The following is a 12,634-nucleotide window of genomic DNA, read 5'->3' as shown; positions in this document are numbered from 1 at the left end:
ATGGTCACCAAAAAAAGGCTTAATACATGATAGTGCTTGTTTGATGTCAAACTTTGAGTTGAAGGACACGTAAATCACTCTTGAAAGCCAAGATACACTTTTACAATAAAAGGCACAACGAGTAGATTTTCTCCATTACAATGGTAGTGTTTAGAAACACCAAGACAATATCCTTTAAATATCCAAAGAAGTGAGTTCCTAAAACATTAGTTTCTTTCTTTGAAGTGAGTTCCTAAAACATTCATTTCTTTCTGTTGTAAATGTATACATGACATGTATTTGTGCTTCAGTGTTTGACTCAATCATAGCTTCAGATGTGCCTATTTCATTCAAAAACATTCACATTGTTTTGGTAGTCTTTACTCAGTTCTAAAAGAAACATGTTTCCTCAAATCCACATACAAATGTAGATTAGTGTAACTTATATTTCAAGGTAGGACATAGACCTCTCAACATATTATAGTTTTTAAAAACACCAATGACTTTTATCATTTACTTGGACTCAAGATATACATAGTACTCTAGTTTTAAACAATGTTGTTAACTAGTAAGTTTTATAAAAATTACAAATAGTGCCCTTCAATGCTTTCTCCAAGGAGAGGTAGAGAATAGGATGGAAATTTGGAGGAATCATATTGTAGTAATGTATTAAAAATACTTTGAAAAGACTTATATCCCATATCGTTGCTATAAATAGAGGTAGAGAGAGGGAGGCATAAACAAAGAAGGTTTGAAAATTCAAGTAGTTATATAACAAAAATGTGTTAATAACATACAAGAAACCTCTTAGATACCATATTATCAATCTAAAAGAGCTTGGAGAAATACTCTCAAATAAGAAAATCACTAAGTTGAGAGGATTATGAAATCATTAAAGTCAGTACAGATTTGATCATTCTATCATTGTGCCATTATGTTTAGGACATACTCAAGATTTCACAAGAACTTGATTTTAATTTTTGCAAGTCATTTCTCTATGACCAGTGCACACATATCTCATCTACATAATTTATACATCTTATGAAGCATCATTCTATCAAATGTCCAAAAATTGAGTCTTTGAATAACAGGGTTATGAATTCTCTCATCACAAGTGCAATACAATTGAAGGGGGGCCAAAGGAGGGAGACGGGGCGTGGGGGGAGAGGGGGGGATCGGGGGGACAAGGTAAACTGCACATAACTTTCATCTTCATGCTCAAAACAACATACCACCATAGATTTTCCTTGGATGGGCCAAATTATCTTCTAGAAATCCTTTCAATTTGGTTCTTTGGTCAACTCTTGCAATCTCAAAATTAGTAAAGTAATTGTGATAAGTTTTAAGGGGGGTACTGGGAAGCTTGGGTGCTCAAACCTAGTTTTCTCTTGGGGGTAGCTTGAAAAGGTTCCCATTGATGGGCATCTTTATGTCGTATTATCTCATGGGGTGTAAGAAGACTTTAGCTTTTGATTACAAGGACAAAACTTGAGAGTATAAGCTTAAATTTTCTAAATTGCTAAGCATCCTAAAATTGTACGATGCAAATTGAGCATGTCATATTGATTAAGTGTTGGTCCTAGGAAGCCTATAAATTGAACCTCATGGCCAACATGTGGCTCTCCCAGTGCAGAGGGGAGAGTGGCGGGTGGGGAGAGAGAGAGAGAGAGAGAGAGAGAGAGAGAGAGAGAGAGAGAGAGAGAGAGAGAGAATTCTCTTAGCATGTATAGCCTTTGGTATTTGTCCATGTGGACAAACATCCTCTTTTTTCCATTGAAAGCGTACATGAACTATTTGAAGCTAATACTTGATTTCACTATCTCTACAATTGACAACATAGCATATGTATAGATTCTAAATGAGCATCATGGTTTTATTAACAATGAGTGAACTTAAATTCCCACAAAGAGCTAAAGAGTGAGGTGGAGACGGAAACACACACACGCACGCACACACACAGAGGACCAAAGCCAAAATCACTTAGGGAGAGCTGGGAGAAGTTAGAACCTTCATTATCAAAGTTTTGACCATGTGGAAAAAATTATGGGAGAGAGAGAGAGAGAGAGAGAGAGAGAGAGAGAGAGAGAGAGAGAGAGAGAGAGAGAGAGAGAGAGAGAGAGAGAGAGAGAGAGAGAGAGAGAGAGAGAGAGTGCCCATGGTGTAAGGTGAATATTTTGGTATCCATTTATAACCGTGAAAGGAGAGAGAGAGAGAGAGAGAGAGAGAGAGAGAGAGAGAGAGAGAGAGAGAGAGAGAGAGGATTAGACTCTCTCACTTAGAGAGAGGAGAAACATCCCAACTAGAAATTTGACAAAGGGAACAAAAGTGAGGGTTGGAGGGTGAGATAGATAACCAGGGGGGGAGAGAAGATATAGAGAGAGTGTTAGAAGTCGATTAAATTTACACGCTTGCAGTTGATGAGTTTGTAAGTATTGATGTAGGTAGTTCCATTTATGGAGATGGAAAGGCCATGTCAGAAAGGTTTTAAAAGTGAGGTAAGAGAGAGAGAGAGAGAGAGAGAACCAATTTCAAGATTTTCACAAAGTTCTGACTGCACATACAAAACTGAGGGATGGAAGGAGCGAGATACACTACCAAGATCACTAACTTAGTGAGACCAGTGCGGAGAAGCATTCTCACTAAAGTTTTGACCATGTGTGTGAAGATGTGGAATAGAAAGAGAGAGGGAGAGTAAAACCAAAATGGGGAAGCCATTGACAAAGAGATATAGAGAAACACACAGAGAGAGAGAGAGAGAGAGAGAGAGAGAGAGAGAGAGAGAGAGAGAGAGAGAGAGAGAGAGAGAGAGAGAGAGAGAGAGAGAGAGAGAGAGAGAGAGAGAGATAGTGCTATTAACATCCTCAGAAGTCAAATATGACCTATGGGACCAAATGAACATGTTACATGGTGTGAGTGGAGGTCATAAGTGACTCTCGATTCTCAAAAATGGTTGAAATGAGCATTGCAATAGAGAGTTCACATTGTGGTTGGGAGAGGAAGGTATGTAGGGAGAGCTCATGACTAAATATATGGGGAAACAAGGACCTAATGTGGTCAAAAGCTGAGCACTCAAGTAGTGTGTGCTACTCACTCTCTCCCACTTGACGTGGGCATAAGGTACAAAGTCGATGAGGCTCCTTGCCACTACCCCAATGTCGTGTCTGGCAGCATAGAGAATGGGAGCTAAGACGAATGGAGGCAATGGTGCGGATTGCACTCAATGGGATGGGCTCAAGGATGTAGGGATGGGTTCGGTTACCGCGTTCGGAGAAGAAGAGAGATTTGTAGTTTGAAGAAATGTGTGTGGTGTAATGGCTGAAGCGAGAACATCTGGATTTCTCCCAAGCTGCGATACATCGGTGTTGTAAGAAGGCCTCATTAACTTGAGAGTCGATCGACGCATCCTTGACCAAGTGACATGCATCCCATATTTCAAACCATTTCTTGATTTCAAGCATCCACCCCAAACTTAGTATTTTGCTCTTGCATGTCTTTTGGACCTTTTGACTTGCTTCATATGCGATTCTAGGAAGTCAATACAAAGGGCTAAGTTGTGTCTTAAGCATGTACTCCACAACCCTTTGCATGCCCAAGACCTCAATGGGAAGTAACTCGGACTCAAGAAGTAAGAGCATGTAGGGTGTTTGTGTCTTGACTTGGAGAAAGTTGGTGAAAAAACGTTTTTTGGACATTCTCAAACTCTTTCCAAGTAGACTTCCCAATGCTACCAACCCACACCTCCACTCCATAAAGAAGCACCGGTGTCACCAATGTGTCAAAGAGGTACTTTTTGAGAGCCCAACACTTGATCCCTCCAGCATTTCACATATTCTCAAATGCATAATAAGCCCTCTTTCCGGCTTCCAAGCAACGCATTGCGTAATCCTTCCTATTTATGTTTGTATGGAACCTCAAGGCCAAGGTACTTGAAGCTATCTACCACTTCAAGTTGCTCATTGTTGTACACATTGCATGGATTTTCGTCATTGAGGGTCTTAAAAAGCATAACGTGGATCAATTCACAATCAGCCTCCTATGTAGGAAAAAGCGTTCCAAGACACTCATAAGCTTTTGTGGATCTTCTAGGTGTGTGCCAAGAGCACTACATCATTGGTATAATGCAAAAGCATGATCATCGCATTTCCAATCTTAACCTCTTTTATGCCTTCTTGTTGCATAAAATCAAGAACCATGCATTCCAATTCATCAATGAGTAGCCCAAAGAGGGTTGGCAAAAGTGGGCATCCTTGTTTTACACCAATGGTGCTTGCAAAAAAAATATGAAATTCCATCTCCCATATGTAGTCGACATATTCACTTTTTGGTAGATGTGAAGGACTGCATGCATAAATTCTCTCGGCACTTGAAAGCTTTGCATACGTTGTGACGTGTTTTGGTGAAATGGTGCGGACCACCCCAAATTCTTTGAGATATTTTTTTCAATGCTTTTGAAGGCCTTATATGTAAATAAAGCATGCTTGTACAAAGTGTACAAAGGCGGTGTGTGCCAGCTGTCTCTACGCATGCTGGCCAGTTGTGCGGGGTACATAGTTTTGCTGTTTTTGTGCATAGAAGTGTCGAGACTTCAAAGTGTGATTTAGCGCTTTAAAAATATGAAAAAATAACTGAGTTTTTATCAGCTTGAGGTCATGAGTGAGTGCGGGATTTGACAGAGGAAGATCTAGCAGCAAGAAGCCCTGATTGCTGCGAGGGATAGAGGCGTTTGGGAGTAGAGCATCCTGTCTTGCTAGTCGAGGGCCCGATGTGGTGAGTTGAGAGTGTGTCTCTCCTCAAAGGGCTGATGAAATTGGGTGCTTAGCTTTGCATATTGACCTCTCTTCATCTTGTTTTGAGGTATGGTGGCTATGGTGTGTGCAGCTCCTTGTGGTGCAGCTAGTCGAGGGTAAACTATGTGCTGCAATGCCTTGCTTGTACATATATCAAAGGGAAAGGTTTCCCCCAAGTTTTCCATCACTTTTTTTTTTTTTTCTGAACTTTGTGGGTTTTCAAATTAAGCTTGATTTGAGTGGGTTTTGGTCAAGCTATGTGTATATATGGGAGCGCCTATGGAAGCCCTACTAGCACATGGAAGGGCGTTTGAAAAGAAGTGAAGCTCTTTGAATTATGGTCAAAAGTGCAGAGATTTCCATGGTCTTTTTCTCACTTTTTTCCTTGATTTTATTGCTTCCTTGGTGTCTTTGAGTGCAATGGAGTGTAGTGGGAGTTGTAGCGGTTTAGAAGGAAGCTAGTCGGAGCTAGTCGAGGCTAGTCGAGGTTGAGTGTGTGTGAAATTGAGAAAATTAGTGAGAGAAGATCAGCCCATATTATCTTGAGGAATCTATTCTCTTCATCCTCTTTTCTTTGTGGTGGTTTGAGGTGTTGTAGAGGCCAGCCCCGGAATCCCACACATAAACTGGTGCCCCCACTGAGGAGATGAGAATCCTTCTAACAGGGTTTTGATCTACATATTGGCATCCATTTGAAGATCAACTCAAGGCCTATGGCGGGAGATGGGTATAAAGTCTTCAAGGGTGGGAAAGGAGAAGATGTGGACAAGTTCATCCGAAGGATCGAATTGATTGCATTGAAGAGCAATAGGGACGATGGTGCATTCAAGGTACGTTTGGTGAGTTTGCTACTTGAAGGTGAAGCACGTGAATGGTATGAAGATAGGCTTGGAGGTGATATAAAGGGAGATTGGAATATTCTTTCTCATGCCTTGAGAGAAGAGTTTGAGAAGGAGGATGATCCTGAGTATTTGTGGAGAGAGTTAAGCAAGCTGCAACAAGGAGAACATGAAGACATCAATGTGCACATAAACAGGTTTGAAGCTTGTTGGAGAAAGATCATAAAGGGACTTGAAGGGAATCAAATGCCCCCTGATTTCTTGAAGAAAGATAGGTTTGTGGTTGTCTTACATCAAATCATTAGAGACAAGGTGGAGCTCAAGGACCCAGGGACCTACAATGAGGCAGTAAAGGTTGCTAGAGAGCAATGGAGAAAGAAGGTGAGAAGGCATGAAATGGCAAATAGGGAAAGAGAAGAAAATGTACATCAAATGGATGGTTGTGTATCAACAAATAATGTGGTCGAGCCTTTGCCTTTGGATATGCATGTTGAAAGGGAAATCCATGTAGAAGCTCCAAGAGTGGACAATAGAGGATAGGAATCCTTTCACCAAGACATTCAAAGATTGACAGAGCAAATAGGAAACCTCAACCTTGCTATGCAAGCTATCCAACAACAAGTAAGAATACCTCAAGGAGAACGGCCTCAAAGGAATAGAGGTGATAATGTGATGTGTTACAATTGTGGGGAGAGAGGGCATATATCGCGCAATTGCAATCAACCAAGGAGAAAGCCAGGAGGTATATATCCTATCATACAAAGACAAATAGGTAATGAAGGCAATGTAAATGGAAACGTGCAACCTCTCCAAGGTCAAGGACTTGCACAACAACAGGGACAAAATCAAGCCCAAGCACCTCCACAATTTAACGTAGGAATTTTGGAGGCAGTTGAGGAGGGAGATGAAGATGATGAGGTTGATGTCTTTGCAAATAAGAGAACAAGGGCACAAAAATCAGGGAGTGAAGGCCTTTTCAAAGAGGAAAGAGCAAGGACAAAGCCAAGGAGAGATGTAGATAAAGGCAAGGCACCTATGGAAGAGGCTGAAAGTAGTAAGCAGGCAAAGGTAAGGGCAAGAAGAAGGAAGATAGGCATGGATGATTTTCAGCTTGGGAAGGGTCAATCAGCATACAATATCTTAGAAGACTTGAATAACAAGAGGGCCGACATATCATATGGGCAACTCTTGCATTTGAGCTCAAGTATGAGAAGGCACTGGCATAAACTAGCTAGTGTTGGAAGGGTGAAGGTAAAGACACGCGATGCACATGTAGTGCAGCTTCATAAAGTTACTCATGTTTTGCCTGTGGTTGATGCTTGGATACATGGAAGGAGGGTGAATAAGGTGTACATGGATGGTGGAGCCCAAGTGTGCGTTATGATAGAGGAAACAATGCAGCAATTGGGATTGCAGCTCACAGGCAAATCCTTGTTCAGTGTGAAGATGGAAAATAGTAGTAGAGTGAAATGCTTGGGAGTTATTCATGACTTGGAGCATAATGTTTTGGGTCAAAGGGCTGTCATGGACATTCATGTGATGCCTGCAAAGCTTGGGGCATATCCAGTTATATTGGGTAGACCTTGGTTGATTGCTATGAGGTCACGGCAGGACTGGTACAAGGGATGTATTGACCTCTTTGTGGACAGGCCTAAAGAGAAGAGGATTAGATATGATATGAAAACATGTAAGTTACTGGAAATTGATGATGAACCAGCTATGCATCAAGATTTATCGCCATCCACTTATGACATGTGTGACAGTTCTTCTAGTGCATCCTCTACATGTACTGACGATGAGGTTTATGATCAAAGTCTTCTTGATCTTGATGTAGATCTTTGTGGGATACATGTATATGATGAAAATTGTGATAAAGGGGATGCTATGAGATCAGAATATGACCACGGGGCTGATCATGAGCCGAATGTACCAAAAGATGAATTAATGGATATGCTTGCAGGTGACCTGACTAGTCGAGAGAGAGAAGCATATGATGCATTGTTTGATAAGTATCCCAAGTTGTTTGCCAAATATTATGATCAAATGAGGGGAACAAAGAGTGTTGTTCATGAAATAAAGCTTAAAGAAGGTGCAAAGCCTATTGCTCAAAAGCTAAGGAGATTGGGCACCATTCAACGAAAGGTATTGGAGATAGAGGTGAGTAGGCTTTTGCAAGCTGGTTTTATCTACCTCGTGGATGATGCAGAATGGGTTTCCCCTGTGGTTATAGTTCCAAAAAAGGGAAATAAATGGAGAATATATGTGGACTATAAGCCATTGAATGCTGCAACAAAGCGGCATCACTATCCCCTTCCCTTTCAGGATGAGATTTTGGACACTGTTGCAGGTCATGAGAGATATTCGGTATGTGATGGGTATTTTCAAATTGGGATTGCATATGAAGATCAAAAGAAGACCAGCTTTTTGACCCCATGGTGAGTGTTTTGATATAGGGTGATTCCCTTTGGCTTGATGAATTCTTATGCGAGCTTCCAAAGTTGGATGGACAAAGTCTTGGGGCCTTACCTTGGAAGCTTTGTAAAAGTTTTTATGGATGATTTTTGTGTTTACAGTGATAGAATGCTTCATGTGAAAAATATTGATATGGTGTTTAAAAGGATTGATGATGATGGGGGTCAACTCAATCCTTTGAAATGTAAAATTGCAAGAGCTAGAGTGATACTTCTTGGCCATGAGGTAAGTGAGAATGGGATAGCTCCAGATCCTGCAAAAGTGGAATGTTTGCTTATGATGGAGAGTCCTAAAAGTACAAAGGAATTGATGAGTTTTGTACAAAAGTTAAGGTACTTGTCAAGGTATTTTTGTATGCTTGCTGAATATGTGCACCCTTTGCAAGAAGCAACACAAAAAGACCCTTTTCTTTGGACTAAGCATGAGCAAACAGCTTTTGAGGATGTCAAGAAAAATCTATCTACATTACCTTTGATGATGACTCCTTGTTGGGATGAAATGTTTTACTTGAGCTTGAGCGTGGGTGAGCATGCTATTGGTGCAGTATTGATGCAAAAAGGAAAAAAGCAATCTTATATGAGGCCGGTTTACTACATAAGCAAAGTGAAGAATGATGCACAAAAATCTTGGCATGAGATCGAGCAATTGGTTTGGGCATTGGTATATGCAACAAAAAGGCTGAAATCTTATCTTATTTGTAAGCCTTTTGTGGTGTTAACATCATGTAGTTTATTGCCTCATGCACTAAGGTATCCTGGGGATAGTCCTAAATTGCAAAAGTGGATACTTAGCTTGCAGCAATTTGACATGAGCTTTACTAAGGAGGATAGTGTGAGAGAAAATATGGCGGATATGCTCAATTTTAAAGAGATTCATGCAAGGAGTGAGTTGAAGAAAGATTTGGAAAAGAAGATAGCACCAAGCCCAACTATGCATGCGGAGCTTCAGGATGTAGAGGGTACCTTATACTTTGACGGGGCTTTCAAAAGGATCATTAATAAGGGCACTATTGGTTATGTATTTGTGGATAAAAATGGCATTGAGTGCTGGTTTGGAAGCCAAGAAGTGGATGTAAAGAGTAATAATGAGGCTGAGTATGCAAGCCTCTGTTTGGGCTTGGAAGAATGTGTCAAAAGACATGTAAGGAGGCTTTTAATCAAAGGTGATTCTATGTTGATTGTGCGGCAAGTTCAAGGTACCTGGAAGGTAAACCAAGAAGGCATGAAGGGCTGGTTTTTCAAAGTGAGGAAGTTGTTAAAGTCTTTTACTTCCTTTCAAATATGGCATGTACCACGAAATATGAATGTAAGGGCTCATGAGTTGGCGGAACAGGTGTTCACAAAGGATGTGCATGTGGTGATAATTAGAGAGCCAAGGTATCTTGGAAGGGAATCCCTCCATGAGGAAGAACATGTGTTGCAAATGGGTTTTGCAAGAAAGGGATTGCCTTCTCAACAAAGGCATGCAATCACACGAAGAACTATGAGGTATGTCTTGATTGGAGAGCAAATGTTCACAAGGGGGCTGATGGCGTCATGAGAAGAGTTCTCTACCATGATGAAATTTTTGATTGCTTGAAAGCATGTCATGAGGAAGGATGTGGAGGCCATTTTGGAGTGGATATTACAAGAAGGAAAGTATTGAATGCTCAACTTATGTGGCCAAGTATGAATAGGGATGTTGTGCATTGGTGTAGAAGCTGTCACGAGTGCCAAATATATCAAAAGAGAAATCTGATGCGCGAGCCTTTGAGACACATTGTAAGCTATGGGCCTTTTGAGAAGTGGGGTGTGGATGTAATTGGTCCTCTTCCAGGCACTAGAAATGGGAAGCACTACATACTTAGTGCAGTGGATTATATGACAAGATGGCCAGAAGCAAAGGCCAGTAGAGGGGCTACAAGCAAAGATGTATGCAGCTTTATCTTTGATTGTATATGTTGTAGATTTGGAGTGCCGTTGGAGCTTGTGAGTGATCAAGGGAAAGAGTTTAGGAATGATCTTATCACTGAATTGGTGGAGAAATTGGAGATCAAACATAGGTATGCTACTCCTTATCATCCACAATGCAATGGGTTGGTGGAGGCATTTAATGGAGTTTTACAGAAGATATTGTTCAAGCTTGTGGAAGAGCATCCAAAAGATTGGGATATGTATTTGGAGAGGGCATTGTGGGCATGTAGAGTGACTCAAAAATCATCCACGGGGTTCACTCCATTTCATTTGGTATATGGAGAAGAGTGTATTATGCCGATTAATGTGATGCTTCCTTCATTGGAGTTCATTTTGAAGCATAGTTTGGTTGAGGAGGAGCATGTAAAAGAGAGACTGGCATCTATGCATAGCCTCTTGTTGGATAGAGAAAGTGCCATTAGGTACTATGAAGACTTGGGAAGAAGAATGGCTTATGTATTCAATGAAAAGATAAAGGAAAAAGGACTATGTGAAGGCATGTTGGTTATGAGGTATAATAGTGCTTTGGACAATACCTTTCAAACAAAATTCAAGGCAAAGTGGGAAGGTCCTTTTGTGGTGCATAAGGTGTATGATAATGGAAGCTATCAGCTCAAGGAATGTGGTGCACTTCATAATGCACAAAGAGTGCTTGAGGAGATTCTTGTCCGAGATGTCGTCTCTTGGAATGCACTCATTGTACGAGACCCCAACTTGGCCATGAAATTCTGGATTTTTTTCAATTGATGATGCCAAGCGAGGGTATCTCTCTCTAAAGATGCAATGAGCAAGGCAATGCCAAGAAAGCACAATATCTGCTCCACAAGAAAACATTTTAGCTTCATGTCCAAGATTTGGTCTCTTGGAATGCATTGATTGTGGGATATGCCCAACTTGGCCAAAAGTTCTTGGCTCCAGAGGGCGGATGTCGAGCGAGGGTCTCTCTCTAGATGCAATTAGCAAAGCAGCACCAAGAAAGAAGCAATATCCGGTACAGAAGAAAACATAGGTGGAAGAGTGCACTCCCTTGGTCAACATGTATGCCAAATCCAATGCACTTCATAAACCACAAAAAGTGCTTGAGGAGCTTCTTGTCCGAGATGTCGTCTCTTGGAATGCACTCATTGTGCGATACCCCAACTTGGCCAGGAAATTCTGGGTTGTTTTCGACTAACGATGCTAATCAAAAGTATCTCTCTCTAGAGATGCAATCAGCAGGGTAGTGCCAAGAAAGTGCAATATCTTCTCCACAAGAAAACATTGAGGGGAAGAGCGCATTGCCTTGATCGACATGTATGCCAAACGGGCTGCACCTCATAAAGCACAAAAAGTGCTTGAGGAGCTTCTCGTCTGGGATGTCGTCTCTTGGAATGCACTGATTGTGGGATACGCCAAACATGGCCAAAAGTTATTGGCTCTTTTGGACGGATGTCGAACAAGGGTCTCTCTCTAGATGCAATTAGCAAAGCAGCACCAAGAGAGAAGCAATATCTGATACATGAACTGTGTGAGAGGGAGAATCTTTGCAAATGGTGAATCTGATATAGTATCTGTGTAAAAGAGTAAGAACCTGAAACTGAACTGATCTAAAGTGAAATGGGATGAAATGAAATGGTGAGATGCTGGAATCAAGAGCCTATCCTATGATATCCAACATCGGTCTTTGGTTCAACTCATAAATGTCCTCCTCTGTGAGTACTCTGACTAGGCATCTCCCATGTTGTGCTAGAAGAGTCGGGACCCTTTGATGCAGCTTCTACCGATGTCTCGATGACCCTCATAGTCATGGGCGCCTGGATCTCCCAAGATTAGTGGCCCTATCAGTCAGTGTACCTCTGGTACAGGTGGACTCTAAGGGTTTGTTGTGATGCCTGCTCATTTGAATGCCACGTATGTAGTCTAAAGAAATCAATGATCTCCCTCTGTAAGTGTCTCCTACTGTCTAGTCTCCTCGAGAGGCTCTCCCTACATCTGTGTTTCTCCAATAAAAATAGGCAAAGGCATCTCTGATCGTGGTATCTCATAACTTTGTTTAGTGGTCCAAAACCCTCTCTGAATAGGCAGTCGAAGCAAGGGGTTTGAGGGTAAGAGGGACCATGCCACCGCCGAAGGCGGCGCCGTTTTACTAGTCTCTTTAATTTCTCTTCCAATGTGGTCTTGTTTTGACACATACAGATTCGTGTCCCTCGTTATCTTTCTTTATGTCTGTGGTTAATTACATGTGCATATCAGTGTTCCTCATGATGGGGTGGTTTTCCTCATCGTTTGACAAGGATGTTGTGAGAGAGCGAGAGAGAGAGAGAGAGAGAGAGAGAGAGAGAGAGAGAGAGAGAGAGAGAGAGAGAGAGAGAGAGAGAGAGACAGAGAGAGATGTGTATTTTCCACATGAACACGACGGAGGCAAGGTGCTAATCAATGGGTAGGGAGGTAGAGAGGTGTAAATCGAGAGGAACCACCCAATGAGGAGATGCATCAAAGATATGAAGGAGCTGGGCAGGCAGGTAAAAATATATGTTTAATGTGGTTTTCTAGGCCAAGAAGGATTTAAAGGGGGCCAATTGGGATGACAGATCCAGGTGATTAAAGGACTAGAATTGTGCCTTGG

The 12,634-nt window shown here is 41.5% G+C and overlaps 1 pseudogene; it reads left to right on the top strand.

The window, feature by feature from the left end:
* The first annotated feature begins 5,479 nt into the window (after positions 1-5,479).
* On the top strand, positions 5,480-5,831 carry LOC147449020 (uncharacterized; annotated as a pseudogene).
* Positions 5,832-12,634: the final 6,803 nt, after the last annotated feature.

The sequence above is a fragment of the Adiantum capillus-veneris genome, chromosome 10 (assembly GCF_014529385.1).
Source record: "Adiantum capillus-veneris isolate H3 chromosome 10, ASM1452938v2, whole genome shotgun sequence".
Taxonomy (NCBI): domain Eukaryota; kingdom Viridiplantae; phylum Streptophyta; class Polypodiopsida; order Polypodiales; family Pteridaceae; genus Adiantum; species Adiantum capillus-veneris.
This window is presented reverse-complemented; position numbering and strand designations above follow the sequence as displayed.